Here is a 9,092-nt window from a genome sequence, read left to right as displayed (position 1 = left end):
TGGGGGTCAAAGTTAGAAAAAGTGTGTTTTTTTAAATTTTTCCTCATATTTTATATTATTTTTTATAGTAATTTATAAGATATGATGAAAATAATGGTATCTTTAGAAAGTCCATTTAATGGCGAGAAAAACGATATATAATATGTGTGGGTACAGTAAATAAGTAAGAGGAAAATTACAGCTAAACACAAACACCGCAAAAATGTAAAAATAGCCTTGGTCCCAAACGGGCAGAAAATGGAAAAGTGCTGTGGTCATTAAGGGGTTAAAGTATATGCGTATTCCCTGTATTAAATTGTATTAAAAATCCCCCCGCTTGTGAATGTGTAATGCTTCTGTGCTTTGTTGAGTGATTGTTGTTGTGACATTTGCGGCGTGTTATTGTTGTGCATGATGTGGTATGCGTGATATGACCGAGCTGTGCGTATTTCTCGCGAGATCGAGTATTAGGTGAAAAAAGAGTTTTTTTTGCATTTCCATTGATCTCTATGGGAGACTGTCTAACGCGGGCAGGATTCCGCGTGTGACATACACGCATTAGGAGCATCGTTAGATGGTCTTTTTTGTACTCTAAATACCGGAGTCAAACAATGCTGTGCGTTAGACATAAACCACGCGTAGCGTTAGCACCCCATCTACCGCCAAACTCCAAATCTAGCCGATAGATTTAAAGAAATATGAGAAAGATTGCAATTGCTTTATATGGGGGAAGAGAAGAGTTTGTCTCTCTAAAAATATCTTATTTTTAGATAAAGAATTTGGAGGATTTGGACTTCCAAACCTTAGACTATATAATCAGGTTACAATGCTAAAGATAGCAATAGGATTACAGAAAAAAATAATTGTTCTTTAGTGGATATGGAGAATAGTTTAATAAAACCTTTTGTTTTGAAGACAATTCTACATATCCTGATAGCAAAGCTACCACCTGAAATATCCAACTTTAAAATTATTAGTAACACTGTCAAAGCATGGCAAAAATTCTGCACAGACCTTAAGGATAATTTTAGGATATCTAAATTTCTTCCCATTCTTGGACATCCAGACTTTACTCCAGGCTTAAGCTTTGGCATTTTTCATATTTGGAAAAAAAAAAAAGCTGGTTATATATTACCTAGGGACCCCGTGAATGAGAGTGGATACCTTATGACTCATTAGCATGGGAGGAAGTTCCTTGCCTACATATAAATTAGTTTTTTGTTTTTTTTCTCGTTTTGTGTGTTTTCGTTTTGTTCTGTGTTCTGTGTTGTTTAAAATAATGAAAACTGTTGGTAGATGTTAGATATTATAAAAAGCAACTGAATATTCTTCTGCTATTTACTTTCGGCTAGATTTAGAGTTTTGTCGGTAACAACCCGCGTTGCTAACGCTGGCTTTTTTCCCCCCGCACCTTTTAAATACTGCTGGTATTTAGAGTTCACAGAAGGGCTGCGTTAGGCTCCAAAAAGGGAGCGTAGAGCATAATTTACCGCCACTGCAACTCTAAATACCAGCGGTGCTTACGGACGCGGCCAGCTTCAAAAACGTGCTTGTGCACGATTCCCCCATAGGAAACAATGGGGCAGTTTGAGCTGAAAAAAAACCTAACACCTGCAAAAAAGCCGCGTTCAGCTCCTAACGCAGCCCCATTGTTTCCTATGGGAAAACACTTCCTAAGTCTGCACCTAACACCCTAACATGTACCCTGAGTCTAAACACCCCTAACCGTACACTTATTAACCCCTAATCTGCCACCCCCGCTATCGCTGACCCCTGCATATTATTATTAACCCCTAATCTGCCGCTCCGTACACCGCCGCCACCTACGTTATCCCTATGTACCCCTAATCTGCTGCCCCTAACACCACCGACCCCTATATTATATTTATTAACCCCTAATCTGCCGCCCCCAACGTCGCCGCTACCTACCTACAATTATTAACCCCTAATCTGCCGACCGGACCTCGCCGCTACTATAATAAAGTTATTAACCCCTAATCCGCCTCACTCCCGCCTCAATAACCCTATAATAAATAGTATTAACCCCTAATCTGCCCTCCCTAACATCACCGACACCTAACTTCAAGTATTAACCCCTAATCTGCCGACCGGACCTCACCGCTACTCTAATAAATGTATAAACCCCTAAAGCCAAGTCTAACCCTAACCCTAACACCCCCTAAGTTAAATATAATTTTATTCTAACGAAATAAATTAACTCTTATTAAATAAATTATTCCTATTTAAAGCTAAATACTTACCTGTAAAATAAATCCTAATATAGCTACAATATAAATTATAATTATATTGTAGCTATTTTAGGATTAATATTTATTTTACAGGCACCTTTGTATTTATTTTAACCAGGTACAATAGCTATTAAATAGTTAAAACTATTTAATAGCTACCTAGTTAAAATAATTACAAAATTACCTGTAAAATAAATCCTAACCTAAGTTACAATTAAACCTAACACTACACTATCAATAAATTAATTGAATACAATACCTACAAATAAATACAATTAAATAAACTAACTAAAGTACAAAAAATAAAAAAAAGCTAAGTTACAAAAAATAAAAAAATATTTACAAAATTACACCTACTCTAAGCCCCCTAATAAAATAACAAAGCCCCAAAATAAAAAAAATGCCCTACCCTATTCTAACTGATCGGAACAGCCAATAGAATGCGAGCTCAATCTGATTGGCTGATTGGATCAGCCAATCGGATTGAACTTGAATCTGATTGGCTGATTCCATCAGCCAATCAGAATTTTCCTACCTCAATTCCGATTGGCTGATAGAATCCTATCAGCCAATCGGAATTCGAGGGACCCATCTTGGATGACGTCCCTTAAAGGAACCTTCATTTGTCGTCTAGTCGTCGGAAGAAGAGGATGGATCCGCGCCGGAGGTCTTGAAGATGGAGCCGCTTGTCATCGGATGGAAGAACATAGAAGATGCTGCTTGGATGAAGATGTTTGCTGGTCCGGATCTCCTCTTCTGCCCGGATAGGATGAAGACTTCTGCCCGAAGATGGACTTCTTCAGCAGCCGCTTGGATCAAGACTTCAGACGGAGGATGGACGTCTTCAGCCCCCCGCTTGGGCTTGGATCAAGACATCGTAGCCTGGAGCGATCGGTGATACCCGGTGTGGTGAAGATAAGGTAGGAAGATTTCAGGGGCTTAGTGTTAAGTTTATTTAAGGGGGGTTTGGGTTAGATTAGGGGTATGTGGGTGGTGGGTTGTAATGTTGGGGGAGGTATTGTATGTTTTTTTTTCCAGGCAAAAGAGCTGAATTCTTTGGGGCATGCCCCACAAAAGGCCCTTTTAAGTGCTGGAAAGGTAAAAGAGCTTTTCTATTTTAATTTTAGAATAGGGTAGGGCATTTTTTATTTTGGGGGGCTTTGTTATTTTATTAGGGGGCTTAGAGTAGGTGTAATTAGTTTAAAATTGTTGTAATATTTTTATTATGTTTGTAATTAATTTTTTTATTTTTTGTAACTTAGCTTTTTTATTTTTTGTACTTTAGTTAGTTTATTTAATTGTATTTATTTGTAGGTATTGTATTTAATTAATTAATTGATAGTGTAGTGTTAGGTTTAATTGTAACTTAGGTTAGGATTTATTTTACAGGTAATTTTGTAATTATTTTAACTAGGTAGCTATTAAATAGTTATTAACTATTTAATAGCTATTGTACCTGGTTAAAATAAATGCAAAGTTGCCTGTAAAATAAATATAAATCCTAAAATAGCTACAATATAATTATAATTTATATTGTAGCTATATTAGGATTTATTTTACAGGTAAGTATTTAGCTTTAAATAGGAATAATTTATTTAATAAGAGTTAATTTATTTCGTTAGAATAAAATTATATTTAACTTAGGAGGGTGTTAGGGTTATGGTTAGACTTAGCTTTAGGGGTTAATACATTTATTAGAGTAGCAGTGAGGTCCGGTCGGCAGATTAGGGGTTAATAATTGTAGGTAGGTGGAGGCGACATTGGGGGCGGCAGATTAGGGGTTAATAAATATAATATAGGGGTCGGCGGTGTTAGGGGCAGCAGATTAGGCGTAAATAGGGATAATGTAGGTTGCGGCGGTGTGCGGTCGGGATATTAGGGGTTAAAAAATTTTAATAGAGTGGCGGCGATGTGGGGGGGCCTCGGTTTAGGGGTACATAGGTAGTTTATGGGTGTTAGTGTACTTTAGAGCACAGTAGTTAAGAGCTTTATGAACCGGCGTTAGCCCAGAAAGCTCTTAACGCCTGGCTTTTTGCTGCGGCTGGAGTCTTGTCGTTAGATTTCTAACGCTCACTTCAGCCACAACTCTAAATACAGGCGTTAGAAAGATCCCATTGAAAATATAGGATACGCAAATGGCGTAGGGGGATCTGCGGTATGGAAAAGTCGCGGCTGCAAAGTGAGCGTTAGACCCTTTCCTGACTGACTCTAAATACCAGCGGGCAGTAAAAACCAGCGTTAGGAGCCCCTAACGCTGGTTTTGACAGCTAACGCCAAACTCTAAATCTAGGCGTTTGTTAGATGATTATGATACTTATTGCTGGGAAGATGGTTTTTCACCTGTTTTGATTTAATTTAATTTTCTTTTATCTGGTGATGTATTGTATCTATTCTGCCAACAATAATAAATAAATATAAAAAAGAAAAAAAAGAAAAATAGATATTATAGAATGGATTAGATTTAATTGTGGAAAGAGTTAAATGTTCTTGAGCGCCATCTAGTGGCATACCAGTATATATGTGACTTTTGTATGTTTGTTTGGCATGGCATGACTAAGGGATAAGGTCCTGAAACGTTGCCTATGTACTTTTGTCTTCACTAAATAAAACTGGAATCTGCTGTCACCTTCTTGCTATCGTTGTATAAATTATTCAGTAACAAACTGCAGACTGGCACATAATCCTCTGTTACAAACTGTAGGGTAGCATATATTAGTCAGTAACAAACTGCAGACGGGCACATATTCCTCTGTTATAAACTGTAGGCTGGCATATATTATTCAGTAACAAACTGAATACTGGCATATATTCATCTGTTAGAAACTGTAGGGTGGCATATATTAATCAGTAACAAACTGCAGAGTGGCACATATTCCTCTGTTACAAACTGTAGGGTTGCATATATTAATCAGTAACAAACTGCAGACTGGCACATATTCCTCTGTTACAAACTGATTGTTGGTATATATTATTCAGTAACAAACTGCAGACGGGCACATATTTCTCTGTTACAAACTGTAGGTTGGCATATCTTATTCAGTAACAAACTGAAGACTGGCACATATTCATCTGTTACAAACTGTAGGGTGGCATATATTAATCAGTAACAAACTGCAGACTGGCACATATTCCTCTGTTACAAACTGTAGGGTGGCATATATTGATCAGTAACAAACTGCAGACTGGCACATATTCCTCTGTTACAAACAGTAGAGTGACATATATTATTCAGTAACAAACTGCAGACTGGCACATATTCCTCTGTTACAAACTGTAGGGTGACATATATTAATCAGTAACAAACTGCAGACTGGCACATATTCCTCTGTTACAAACTGTAGGGTTGCATATATTAATCAGTAACAAACTGCAGACTGGCACATATTCCTCTATTACAAAGAGAAGGGTGGCATATATGAATCAGTAAACTGCAGACTGGCACATATTCATCTGTTACAAACTGTATGTTGGCATATATTAATCATTAACAAACTGCAGACTGGCACATATTCCTCTGTTACAAACTGTAGGGTGGCATAAATGAATTAGTAAAAAACTGCAGACTGGCACATAATCCTCTGTTACAAACTGTAGGGTAGCATATATTAATCAGTAACAAACTGCAGACTGGCACATATTCATCTGTTACAAACTGTAGAGTGGCATATATTAATCAGTAACAAACTGAAGACGGGGACACATTCTTCTGTTACAAACAGTAGGGTGGCATATATTAATCAGTAACAAACTGCAGACTGGCACATATTCCTCTGTTACAAACTGTATGTTGGCAATGGCATATATTAATCAGTAACAAACTGCAGACTGGCATATATTCCTCTGTTACAAACTGTAGGGTGGCATATATTAATCAGTATCAAACTATAGACTGGCACATATTCATATGTTACAAACTGTATGTTGGCTTATATTAATCAGTAACAAACTCCAGACTGGACAGATTCATCTGTTACAAACAGTAGGGTGATATATATTATTCAGTAAAAATTGCAGACTGGCACATATTCCTCTGTTACAAACAGTAGGATGACATATTATTCAGAAACAAACTGCAGACTGGCACATATTCCTGTGTTACAAATTCTAGGGTGGCATATATTATTCAGTAACAAACTGCAGACTGGCACATATTACTCTGTTACAAACAGTAGGGTGACATATATTATTCAGTAACAAACTGCAGACTGGCACATATTCCTCTATCACAAACTATATGTTGGCATATATTAATCAGTAACAAACTGCAGACTGGCATATATTCATCTGTTACAAACTGTATGTTGGCTTATATTAATCCGTAACAAACTGCAGACTGGCACAGATTCATCTGTTACAAACTGCATTTTGGCATATATTAATCAGCAACAAACTGCAGACTGACTGGCACATATCCCTCTGTTACAAACTGTAGGGTGGCATATATTAATCAGTGACAAACTGCAGACTGGCAGATATTCCTCTGTTACAAACTGTAGGGTGGCATATATTAATCAGTAACAAACTGCAGACTGGCACATATTCCTCTATTACAAACTGTATGTTGGCATATATTAATCAGTAACAAACTGCAGACTGGCACATATTCCTCTGTTACAACCTGTATGTTGGCATATATTAATCCGTAACAAACTTCAGACTGGCATATATTCCTCTGTTACAAACTGTAGGGTGGCATATATTAATCAGTATCAAACTATAGACTGGCACATATTCATATGTTACAAACTGTATGTTGGCTTTTATTAATCAGTAACAAACTCCAGACTGGCACATATTCATCTGTTACAAACAGTAGGGTGACATATATTATTCAGTAAAAAATTGCAGACTGGCACATATTCCTCTGTTACAAACAGTAGGATGACATATTATTCAGAAAAAAACTGCAGACTGGCATATATTCATCTGTTACAAATTCTAGGGTGGCATATATTATTCAGTAACAAACTGCAGACTGGCACATATCCCTCTGTTACAAACTGTATGTTGGCTTATATTATTCAGTAACAAACGGCAGACTGGCACATATTCATCTGTTGTAAACTGTATGTTGGCTTATATTAATCAGTAACAAACTGCAGACTGGCACATATTCATCTGTTACAAACTGTAGAGTGGCATATATTAATCAGTAACAAATTGCAGACTGGCACATATTCCTCTGTTACAAACTGTAGGGTGGCATATATTATTCAGTAACCAACTGCAGACTGGCACATATTCCTCTCTTACAAACTGTAGGATGGCATAAATTAATCAGTAAGAAACTGCAGACTGGCACATATTCCTCTATTGCAAAGGGTATGTTGGCATATATTAATCAGTAACAAACTGCAGACTTCCACATATAACTAAGTTACAAACAGTAGGGTGGCATATAGTAATCAGTGGCAAACTGCAGACTGGCACATATTCCTCTGTTACAAACTGTAGGGTGGCATATATTAATCAGTAACAAACTGCAGACTGGCACATATTCCTCTGTTACAAACTGTAGGGTGGCATATATTAATCAGTAACACATTGCAGACTGGCACATATTCCTCTGTTACAAACTGTAGGGTGGCATATATTAATCAGTAACAAACTGTAGACTGGCACATATTCCTCTGTTACAAACTGTATGTTGGCATATATTAATCAATAACAAACTGCAGACTGGCACATATCCCTCTGTTATAAACTGTAGGGTGGCATATATTAATCAGTAACAAACTATAGACTGGCACATGTTCCTCTGTTACAAACTGTAGGGTGGCATATATTAATCAGTAACAAACTGCAGACTGGCACATATTCCTCTGTTACAAACTGAAGGGTGGCATATATTAATCAGTAACAACCTGCAGACCGGAACATATTCCTCTGTTACAATCTGTATGTTGGTATAAATAAATCAGTAACCAACTGCAGACTGGCACATATTCCTCTGTTACAAACTGTAGGGTGGCATAAATTAATCAGTAACAGACTGCAGACTGGCACATATTCATCTGTTACAAACTGTATGTTGGCATATATTAATCAGTAACAAACTGCAGACTGGCACATAATCCTCTGTTACAAACTTTATGTTGGCATATATTAATCAGTAACAAACTGCAGACTGGCACATAATCCTCTGTTACAAACTTTATGTTGGCATATATTAATCAGTAACAAACTGCAGACTGGCACATATTCCTCTGTTACAAACTGTATTTTGGCATATATTAATCAGTAACAAACTGCAGACTGGCACATATTCCTCTGTTACAAACTTTATGTTGGCATATATTAATCAGTAACAAACTGCAGACTGGCACATATTCATCTGTTACAAACTGTAGGGTGGCATATATTAATAAGTAACAGACTGCAGACTGGCACATATTCCTCTATTACAAACTGTATGTTGGCATATATTAATCAGTAACAAACTGCAGACTGGCACATAATCCTCTGTTACAAACTTTATGTTGGAATATATTAATCAGTAACAAACTGCAGACTGGCACATAATCCTCTGTTACAAACTTTATGTTGGAATATATTAATCAGTAACAAACTGCAGACTGGCACATAATCCTCTGTTACAAACTTTATGTTGGCATATATTAATCAGTTAAAAATAGATATATAAGAAACTGCGCCTGGAATCTAATCTTAAAGCTCCTTCACAGGTAATCTTCCCTATGATTACCGGGTAAAACAATATAGAGTGTAGGAGCGCTATAAGCTAAATAAGATAGTCTGGAGACCTCTTTACAATTTAACAAAAGTACATTTATTTAAAACATAAAAACATAATAAAAATATATAATATTCCAGAAATATAGATATGGGACGTCTCTCTGAATTTAA

The sequence above is a fragment of the Bombina bombina genome, chromosome 1, assembly GCF_027579735.1.
Source record: "Bombina bombina isolate aBomBom1 chromosome 1, aBomBom1.pri, whole genome shotgun sequence".
In the NCBI taxonomy this organism is placed as follows: domain Eukaryota; kingdom Metazoa; phylum Chordata; class Amphibia; order Anura; family Bombinatoridae; genus Bombina; species Bombina bombina.
The sequence above is the reverse complement of the archived record's forward strand: the minus strand, read 5'-3'. Positions refer to the sequence as shown.